Genomic DNA, 12,005 nt, shown 5'->3' with positions numbered 1-12,005 from the left:
AATTTTAGAAAACAAAATTTATCTCGAATTAAGACAATTAAATCCCTTTTGGAATACCAGATCTAAAAGATCTCTATTTGATGGTGTAGGTTCCGCAATAAAATTTATAACCGGAAACCTAGACCAAAACGATGCAAAACGCTACGATGACGCTATATCAACTCTAACAAATAATCAAAATAATATTAAAACTATAGTTAAAAATCAAATCACCTTATTAAGATCTTCAATAAAGAATTTTGAAAATAATACAAAAATCTTAGCTCATAACCAGTTAATTTTAAGTTCACGCATAACAGAAGTTCAAAACTTAATTAAAGATATAAAAGTAGAAAAAGTTGAGACATTTCATTATTTTGCACTAGAAAGACTTGTGTCACAATTTTACACTAGTTTCCAAATTATTTATGATCTACTAGAAAAAATCGAAGTTGCTATCAGCTTTTCGAAACTAAATACATTTCATAATTCGATAGCCGACCCAGATGAACTATTTCTCGAAATATTAAACGTTAGTAAATTCCTTAAAAATAACAAATTCCCTTTTGAATTATCTTTGCAAAATATTTTGTTGTTCGAAAAAATAATAAAGATAAAAAGTTATAGTAAAGCAAATAAAATAATTTTTGTACTTGAATTACCCATTGTTGAGATCAATGACTATGATTATTATCATCTTTATTCCTTTCCGACCCGATACCAAACTCATTTTAGAACAATTATTCCAAAATCCAAGTTCCTACTTTCCAATCGATATCAATATGCACTTGCCAACGTTCAGTGTCAAAAATTGTTAGAAGAAGAATATTTATGCCACGATGTCCAGTCCATTGAAGTAACACCAACAGCCCCTTGCGAAGTTCAACTAATACAGTACTCAAAATTTGTAAATCAATGTCAATCAGTGCCAACAGAAATTAACAATATAAAAATTCAAAAACTTGAAAACAATAAGTGGATCGTAATAACTCTAAACAAAGTGATTAGTATTCAAAAATGCGACAAAAATTCGGACAATATTCCATTAAACGGTAGTTACTTAATCGAACTCAATAGTGCGTGCGAAATTTATATAGACAATTACGTTTTAAAATCATTTGAACTAAAAACTCCAAACTTTGTTAAAATGGAACTGCCAAATTTAGAAGTGTTACTAAAAACCCCGGTCAGTGATCTAAACTTTAAAACAATAAAAATAGACTCAATAAAATTAGACGAATTAAATAATGTTCAAAGTGCTTTAGCAGATCAAGAAAACAAAATAGACAATCTAGACACAGTTCCCATTCATTTTCAACATGTCAGTTTTTATACCATAATTTTATATGTCATAGCAATCATCTTCCTTGTCTACACCATTTGGCAAATATACAGAAAAAATACGAATCCAGAATCACCAAAGGAATCCACAGAACAAGAAAAGAAGGTACCAGAAAATTTTCCATTTCTTCGAACTATGCTACCCCATAGTTCTCATCTAGCCCCGGAGGAGTTAAGAAACCAGAACTGCTAAATCACCAATAATAAAAGGACAGCGTCAGCAAGCTTCACCTCGACCACACCTCGGCGTCACCGAGCTTATAAATAAACTTTTGCATTGTATAGCGTCACTCTTATTTTGCATTTAACTGTAGTAAGTAGTCCCTTGTCAATAAAGTTCTTTTTAAAAACGTTGTTCTTGGACTTAGAAACTTCACTTGCGTTTAAATTTTTCAAAAATACTTGTTAGTTTTCTCAGGATTCGGAAAAATGAATAGGTACATTTAAATATATTAAAAATAGGATATTAGTTGTGCTGCAAATGTCTTTAAAATTTGCCACTTCTTCCACTAAATCATCAACATCAATACGGTTCTCATAATATGCGGTAGAGTAGATAATAGTTTTCAAGTTTACAGCAAGCAAAAATATTTGGAAAGCGAGGTGAAGGAAGAAGAAAAACGTCCTGGTTAAAGGCAGAGCCAATTTTACTTTAAATCAGGCCCGAGGCACTACACAATTTGTCGGGTCCCTAAATATAAACGAAATGGACAAGATGAAGATCGAAAAACTGAAAATTGCAAATTCAATATTTTTCAAAAATCTATCGAATGACACCAAACACGATCCCTCCCCCAGACGACAGACTTTGTTGATTTAAAGAATTGTTCAATGTTCAAAATGTTCAATGTGTTTGAAATGTATTCTTTTCTTTTCGAATCCTGAGAAAACTGATAAGTATTTTTGAAAAATTTAAACGCAGAATGAAAGATTACGTTATAACCGAGGGCCAAAAGTCCCCGAAAACTTCTATAGTGTTTATTTTAATAAGTTAAATGGGTGAAAAAAAAAGAAAATTTAGTGTGACTTTTAATTTCAAATATCTCATTCAAAAGAAACTTTTTGGGTATTCTAAGGGAATTTTGGCCCTTGGTACCTAATAATGCAATCTTTCATTATGCGTTTAAATTTTTCAAAAATACTTATTAGTTTTCTCAGGATTCGGAAAATAAATAGGTACATTTAAATATATTAAAAATAGGATATTAGTTGTGCTGCAAATGTCTTTAAAATTTGCCACTTCTTCCACTAAATCATCAACATCAATACGGTTCTCATAATATGCGGTAGAGTAGATAATAGTTTTCAAGTTTACAGCAAGGAAAAATATTTGGAAAGCGAGGTGAAGGAAGAAGAAAAACGTCCTGGTTAAAGGCAGAGCCAATTTTACTTTAAATCAGGGCCGAGGCACTACACAATTTGTCGGGTCCCTAAATATAAACGAAATGGACAAAATGAAGATCGAAAAACTGAAAATTGCGAATTCAATATTTTTCAAAAATCTATCGAATGACACCAAACACGATCCCTCCCCCAGACGACAGACTTTGTTGATTTAAAGAATTGTTCAATGTTCAAAATGTTCAATGTGTTTGAAATGTATTCTTTTCTTTTCGAATCCTGAGAAAACTGAGAAGTATTTTTGAAAAATTTAAACGCAGAATGAAAGATTACGTTATAACCGAGGGCCAAAAGTCCCCGAAAACTTCTATAGTGTTTATTTTAATAAGTTACAGGGGTGAAAAAAAAAAAAAGAAAATTTAGTGTGACTTTTAATTTCAAATATCTCATTCAAAAGAAACTTTTTGGTTATTCTAATGGAATTTTGGCCCTCGGTATCTAATAATGCAATCTTTCATTATGCGTTTAAATTTTTCAAAAACACTTATTATTTTTCTCAGTATTCGGAAAAATGAATAGGTACATTTAAATATATTAAAAATAGGATATTAGTTGTGCTGCAAATGTCTTTAAAATTTGCCACTTCTTCCACTAAATCATCAACATCGATACGGTTCTCATAATATGCGGTAGAGTAGATAATAGTTTTCAAGTTTACAGCAAGGAAAAATATTTGGAAAGCGAGGTGAAGGACGAAGAAAAACGTCCTGGTTAAAGGCAGAGCCAATTTTACTTTAAATCAGGCCCGAGGCACTACACAATTTGTCGGGTCCCTAAATATAAACGAAATGGACAAGATGAAGATCGAAAAACTGAAAATTGCAAATTCAATATTTTTCAAAAATCTATCGAATGACACCAAACACGATCCCTCCCCCAGACGACAGACTTTGTTGATTTAAAGAATTGTTCAATGTTCAAAATGTTCAATGTGTTTGAAATGTATTCTTTTCTTTTCGAATCCTGAGAAAACTGATAAGTATTTTTGAAAAATTTAAATGCAGAATGAAATATTACGTTATAACCGAGGGCCAAAAGTCCCCGAAAACTTCTATAGTGTTTATTTTAATAAGTTAAAGGGGTGAAAAAAAAAAAAGAAAATTTAGTGTGACTTTTAATTTGAAATATCTCATTCAAAAGAAACTTTTTGGTTATTCTAAGGGAATTTTGGCCCTTGGTACCTAATAATGCAATCTTTCATTATGCGTTTAAATTTTTCAAAAATACTTATTAGTTTTCTCAGGATTCGGAAAAATGGATAGGTACATTTAAATATATTAAAAATAGGATATTAGTTGTGCTGTAAATGTCTTCAAAATTTGCCACTTCTTCCACTAAATCAACAACATCGATACCGTTCTCATAATATGCGGTAGAGTAGATAATAGTTTTCAAGTTTACTGTTTCACTATTGGGCAGTAATTATTCAACGGAGGAAAAGGCACTTTACTCCCATGTTATACATATGATTTTTCCACCTTCCTCAAATAACAAGTCATTTTTTCATTTTTACTTAATTTATTTATGTAAATAACCAACAAAATTTATTAGAACTAAAACTAACAAGTAGGTACAATCTAACTATCAACTGTCAAATATAAGTAAAATTATTAATGTAAACATTGTAAAAATCAAAATAACGATTTACTGTTTTTTGTCATTCTGCGAATGACATTCTGCGTATTATAAATAAACGTTAAAATGTATAGATACTTACGTAATAGAAAATAGATATTGTACAGGGCGTAAACATGTTATACTTCATGAATGAAATACCATGACGTCACTTTTACTTTTCCTCCCTAGGGAGGAAAAGTACAACTTTGCTCCCTACAATAAGGTCCGGAAAAGTATACTTTCGGTAGAGGTAGGTGGAAAAAATATTGTTTACAGAATAATAATTATTATAAGCATCTTTTCGTATAGACAGTTGCTCGTAATTAAAGTATCACAAATAGGTAAACAACTATTTATTTTAAAATTTTCATGTCCTTTTAAAAAAAATGTTTCGGGAAATCTTGAATTTTCATCAAAAAATTGTTTTCTATTCTCGGAAATGCTCATCTTTATATGAAACGCTTATCGCCTATAATATTTTAGCTTAATTTTAAATTTATGAAAATTTTTTTCTTGTTTTCTGTATAGGTACATATATCGCACCTCCGTTCAAACAGTATCATAAGTCAAAAAATCAAAATATCGAGAAAACGACGTTTAAAGTTTGTGCTAGAACTTTTCCGGGTTTAATTCAAAAACTACTTGCGATCATAAAAAACGGGTCACTCGATGAATTATTTAAGTTAGATGTCTCGAATTTTCTAAACCTGTGGTCCGATTTGAGTGATTTTTTTAGTATGTTATAGCCTTATTCTTTAACAATATCGCTGTAATAATATTGTTGCTAGACAGGTAAATTGTCATTGTATACCGGGTTTAACAATCATACTGTGTTTATTCCTCAAAGTTCGGAACACCCCGTGGACTGTTTTAGCATAGATAAAATATTGAAATTAAAACTCGATTGTAGCCTTAGGCTTTCGTAATATTTTCTTTTGTGATTTATTCGTTTGTGTTGGATAATAAAAAAGTTAGGCACGTTAACAACTAACCATGTTCTTCATCAATACAGGATGTTTCTAAATAAGTGGACAAACTTTAAGGGGTAATTCTGCATGAAAAAATAATGACCGTTTGCTTTATAAACGTATGGCCGCAAATTCTTCGGTTTCGAGATACGGGATGTTAATTTTTTCTTACAAATTGTCGATTTATTTTACCGTTCTAAAACCGGTTGAGATATGCAAATGAAGTTTGGTAGGTAGTTATGGTGGATTTTTGACATACAATTAAGAATTTTATATTCACCATTGGCGTCCATACGGGATGTATCTAAAATGTTTATACCCGCATGCACGCCAATGATGAATATTAATTGTATTATTAATTGTATGTCAAAATGCACAATAACTGCCTCTTAAAACCTACCAAATTTCATTTGCATATCTCTACGGGTTTTAGAGCAATAAATAAATCGTCAGTTTGTAAGAAAAACTTCAACATCCCATATCTCGGAGACGAAGCATTTGCGGACATATGTTTATAAAGCAAAATGTCATTATTTTTTTATGCAGAATTACCCCTTACAGTTTGTCGCACTTATTTAGAGACACCCTTTATTGATGAAGAATATGGCTAGTTATTAACGTGCCTAGCTTTTTTATTATTCAACACAAACAAATAAATCAAAAATCAAAATGTTAAGAAAGCCTAAGGCTATAATTTAGTTTTAATTTCAATATTTTATCGATTGTAAAACATTCCACAGGGTGTTCCGAACTTTGAGGAATAAACAAAGTATGATTGTTACACCCGGTATACAATGACAATTTACCTGTCTAGCAACAATATTATTATAGCGATCTTGCTAAAGATTAATGCTATAACATACTAAAAAAATCACTCAAATCGGACAACAGGTTTAGAAAATTCGAGACATTTAACTTGAATAATTTATCGAGTGACTCGCTTTTTATGATCGCAAGTGTATTAAAATTTCTATAATAACTATTTTATTCAGCTCTACAAAATAGTGTATTAATTCTGCTAAAAATATTTTAAAAAAATATTTTTTTTTGAGTTGTGACACTATACAGATAAAATAACGAAAAATTTACGAAATATTATTTATCAAAAGTGGCTCTTGCAGTACAGAATATAATATTATTATTATTATCTGGTTAACAGACTTATATTTTTTAATGATGTAAATTTAAATAAAATTAACAACATTAAACAAAAAATACTGCAAAAAGAAAGATAAATAAGTGATACATGTGTCACTTTTATTGAGCAGATATGCAGATTGTTCTGAATAAAGTTATCACATATATACTATCTTAACTCGACAAACGACGCTTTATATACATACCTCTTAGATGAAAAATGCCTTGCACAAGTCGATATGTGACACTGTTTATGTTCTATGCACTGTTGATTTTAGTTAATCATGTAATGACTCTAGTGTCATCTAACGACAAATACTTGAACTATAAACGTAACACTTTTTGAGATAATATTTTATAGTGTTATTAAACTGTTGGTGCAATAAAACCGCTTTTATTTTTTTTGTGTGTTGTGACACTATTTTATCGGAGGTGCGATATTTGAATAAAATGTTGTAAAGTTAGCATACTACTGACGTACACACTACTAACGTACCTACTCATTTTCCCTAATAAATAATTTGCTTCAACTGACGTCATCCTTTTTTGGTTTGAATCTTCGCTGAATTGGTCTAACGCGAATTTAAATGCATGAAATGAAAGAAGTTTAAAAATGTATGTTGTCATTGCAATAAAATTTTTTTACAGATCTTTCCGGGTCCCATTAAAATGCGGGCCCGAGGCAAGTGCCTCATGGGCCTAGTGGTAAAATATGACCTGGTTAAAGGACCTCAGAACCTGGTTAAACAAAACATTTGTGCAGCTTTTCTGCCCTGCTGCAGATAAGATAAAGATTGCCATGATGATCGGCAACATTCGTCACATCAAGAAGATCTCTTTTTGAATAAAAGTTAAAACGTTAATTTTTGATGTTGATTCGTAATAGAAACACCAATACAAAATTGGTATCAAAAGTATTATCTATTTATTAATAGCAAATCAAATAAGACCAAAAATTCTTGTGTTCATCAGTGCGCAATCGTGACATTCGGTGAACTGTAACTTTATGCCAAACAAGACTATAAATTATGGAACGGACAGTTCTCAAGTTGTTATGTATAAGACCTAAGAAACTTTTCAAATTTTCCTACGTGTGTTTGCGGCTATTATGCAGCAACACGTACTAGACGTGCCAAACCATTAGTGGATTCTCTTCCTTATCGCAACTTTGTTTCATTCAGCCACTGTCCTATTAGTGTAGAAACACACAGGCTAATCTGCAACGCTGTTAAGAAGCGCCACAGAGTAGCCTCCGCTGATTAGCCGTAGATTCATATGTAAATTAAAAGTGCCATTCCAGACGAGCGACAGTGGCGACCAAAAGTCGCATGAACCTATTCAGACTGGCCACTTTTACAGCTTTTGTACTTTTTTACGAGAGTATACATGGTGAGCATGTAAAATATCGTATGATTCAGAAAGAAGAAGAATAAAAAAATTCAACAATAGGTAGGTACTTAAAAACGAGAGTGTTTGACCAGTGCATACTCCCAATTATCACATACGCATGCCAAACATGGACCTTGACCAAAGCAAACAAGGATAAAATAATAAAGACAGAAAGAGCCATGCAGAGAGTAAAATTAAAAGACACAAAGCAAAGCAACTTGATAAGAAATAAAACAAAAGTCAAAGACGCAGGACAACATACAGCCAGGCTAAAATAGAGTTTCGCAGGTCATAACGCCAATAGGTGGAATACCACGATACAACAATAGAGACCATGGAGAGGAAAGAGAGCAAGAGGACGACCCCAGATGAGATGGGGAGATGACATTAGAAAGATAGGAGGAATACACTGGAAAGAGAAAGCAGAAGCGAATGCAGGAAACTGGGCCTATGTTCAAAATTGGACGAATTGAAGTACAAAAGAAGAAGAAGAAATCTCCGTAGGTTGACTAGCTCCAGTAGCCAAAAACTGTTTTAAGTTAGTTAGAATTTTTATTATGGATATCATTTTGAGCATGCTTCAAAATGAGAGAAATAAACAATACAAATCTTTTTGACTAAAATATGTGATACTAGTACGTAAACAAACCAAAAAATGTATATCTGCTTTGCGTATAATGCATATTTTATACAGGGCGTTTCATTAATAATTGGAAATATTCTAAATGTAGTTTCTTGGGCTCAAAATATTAAGATTTATCACAAATCACTTAAATAAATTGTGGCTTTTTACTGAGTTATAGAGTGTTTTATTTAAAAATTAAAAAACTATTTGTACCCAGTACTTTAAAACCGTTTGACATATGCTTATCATACTTGTCAGCAATTGTTTATGGCTACTATCAGAGGCGTACGACGGAAGGTCATTGATTGACCCTTTCCAAATTGTACGCCACTGGTAGAATTGCTATTTTAACACAATTTTTAGATTCTTCAATACGTTCTGTGCAAATAATATAATCTTCATTCGTAACGATAAAGTCATTAGTTTTCGAGATATTTGAAGTTAAAAATGAAAAGGCACACTTATTTTGATTAATGTATTATGCTTCTTCGTTTTTAACTTCAAATATCTCTAGAATTGATGATTTTATCGTTACGAATGAAGATTATATTATTAACATAGAAAGTATTGGAGAATCTAAAAATTATGCTGTTCCGTCAGTGGCATAGAATTTTGGAAGGGTCAACCATTCACTATCCCATGTCGTACGCCAGGTAGTAGCCAGAAACGATTATTTAACAATTTAGTAGGGTGTACAGTTTTACAGTACCTACACTTGCTCCCAAGTATGACAAGGATATGTCAAATAGTTTTAAAGTACTGGATACAAATAATTTTTAAATTTTTCTATAAAACACCCTGTAACTCAGTAAGGAACTACATTTTATTTAAGTGATTTGGGATAAATCTTGATATTTTGAGCCAAGGAATCTACAGTTAAAAAATATTTCCAATTATCAATGAAACACCCTGTATATACTCCTACTTACATTGCTAATAAAAAAGCTTTTAGAATCAGCCGTGTGCTATTCTAAAATTCCCAAATGTTGCATTCTAGCTTTGGAGTCTGCGCCTCACAGTGCTATTCATTAGAAAAATGTGACCCTAGTCCAGATAAACTCTGGCGGCTCTCACGTTTGTAGTGTCACAGCATTCTTTTTGTTCCTGCAGATTTCTGTAGACCACAGTCGAAGATTTTTAGCCAGCCATACAAAACAAAACGTAAATAATAGATCAGCATTTGGAAATTATTCATCTAGAGAATCTTAGATTTAGTAATGGTAGGTAATAGAAGCACTAAAAGGAGACTTTCCTTATCTGAATTCATCGTTGATGGACAAATTGACAATTTTTTTCTCACTAATTATATAAAACGCCAAACCTTTCCAAACGAGCCACTTCGCAGCATTAAGTTCAGTGCTACAAAATCGCCTGTCTCTAAGCCTCTTTGTGGCACCACTCAATAGCGCTGCAGAGTAGCTCGTGTGTTTGTACACTTGGAATAAATAGTTGTAATATACAACATTTATTCTCTTATTAATCTCCATAGATTGACTACACCCATCAGTCAAAAAGTGTTATTTATTTAAAATTTTCGGTTACACCGAGAGAACAATTTCTTTTCTCCTAAGGCAGGCCGCAAATCAAAGAAACATGAAACGTAAACTACGTTTCATGGAAATAAACCACTGCTAAACAAATATATGTCCGGCCATTTATGAAACTCTCCGAAAATAAAAATGTGTCATGAGCATGAATCACACTCGTTTCATTGGTAGGCGGACTTTGAGATTTGTTTAGCAGTGTTTTCTTTTCATGAAACATGTTTTTCGTTTCATGTTTCATGTTTCTCGTTTCATGTTTCTTTGGTGTGCGGCTTGGCTTAAACACCGATTTCTTTGAGCAATATTTCTTAAAAGTTAACATATCCTATTAACTTAAACATACCGGTTCACATATAAAGAAACGAGTTTTTTAAACACAACTCAATAATTTCTTACAGATAATTTCTTCAATACTAAGAAATGCATTAATGGCTACATTTAATTTTCTTATCCTAAAGTTTTTATTTCTTAAATTGAAAACTACAAATATTTTGCAGTATAAGAAATATAATGTTAAGTTAATGCATATTTATATTTGTGAACAAGAAATTTTCTTGCAATTAAATAAATATTTTAAACCACAAGAAATAATTCTTCAGAAATACCCTCTGTAGTAACTGTGGTTATAAAATAAAAACTTTGTCATTAATGCCGAAATGTTACTTGCAAAGAGATTTTCTTCCACAAAAGAATTGCGCAGATTAACTATTTATGATTTAGTCGTCAGTGTTTGTCAAGATGGCGTGATATGTTCATGTTCATATAGATGGATGTTGGATTTATTGGTGTACTTTAAAAATTAACGGATATTTTGAAGGTACGTACATATATAGGTATTAAATAAAAGTAAATTGAGTAATTTAAGATGTAATAATAATATTGTTGCGTATCCGAATGGTTAAAAAAGAAATATAATAGTATCTTTATATGCTTTTTAGGTATAATGATGGACGACTCTGAAGTAAAGGAGCTTATTATTCTAACTGGGAAATATGCCACAATTTAAAGCTGGGACAGAATGATATAATACATAGCTTCAGAACAATATTAAGAAAGGAGTTATTAACCAACTGCGGGACCTTCCAGAACTTCATACATGTAAGTACCTTTTTAAAAATGTGTATACTTATGTATCAACTATAATAGGTTTCTTGAATGTATCGTCTTCTATAAAAATATACAATATAACGCTATATCAAACATGGCGGGTGCAACGCTGAGGATTTTTTCTGTTAATTTATTTGAGATAAAGAAATCAGTTAGTCTAAAAGAAATATATGTTTATGGTTAAGAAATGTTATTTCCGAAAACCGTGAATTAGTTAATATGTATTAAATGACTAGATGTAAACTAATAATACTTTCCCGTAATAAAATTTCTTAATGATTAGGTATGATGTCTCTTTTAGATTATAAAAATTAAGAAAATTACATATTATTATGTCTGCTTCAATGCTTTACATTGGTTGTATTTTTCCTCTTGTTTTAGCTAACAATGTTTATTGTGTGACTTAATATTATACAGATAAATAATTAATATTTCATTAACAAAAAGAAAAAAATAAACAAATATATATGTAGGTTAAATAATGCCATATGTTTGAACTAAATATGATTGATTATTATTAGTATTAATAGTTCTTACGTGGGGCCGTGTATTTGTTTTTTTTTGTATTTCCTAAATTTGTCAAAATAAATATCTATATCTTTATAAAAAAATTTTTATTAAAGTAAGTTTACTCTTTCTACATCACGATTTTGTTTTAGTGATTTGCTGATATACAAAGTGCTATTAACAAAAGAAGGAACATTTGAGGAAGTTGGATTTGCCTCTCCATCCTTTTATTGTTGTGTAGAAGCCAGTGGTTTAAGGGTGGAGAAAATATTTGTATGTAATAATAACGTTTTATATCTTGTTTTATTAATAAATAATGATTTTACCTTAACACAATGATTTATTTCGCCGTATGTAATATCACTTTATTTTCAAGAAATATTAACTTAA

The sequence above is a fragment of the Diabrotica virgifera genome, chromosome 10 (assembly GCF_917563875.1).
Source record: "Diabrotica virgifera virgifera chromosome 10, PGI_DIABVI_V3a".
Taxonomy (NCBI): domain Eukaryota; kingdom Metazoa; phylum Arthropoda; class Insecta; order Coleoptera; family Chrysomelidae; genus Diabrotica; species Diabrotica virgifera.
Note: the sequence above shows the minus strand (reverse complement) of the source record.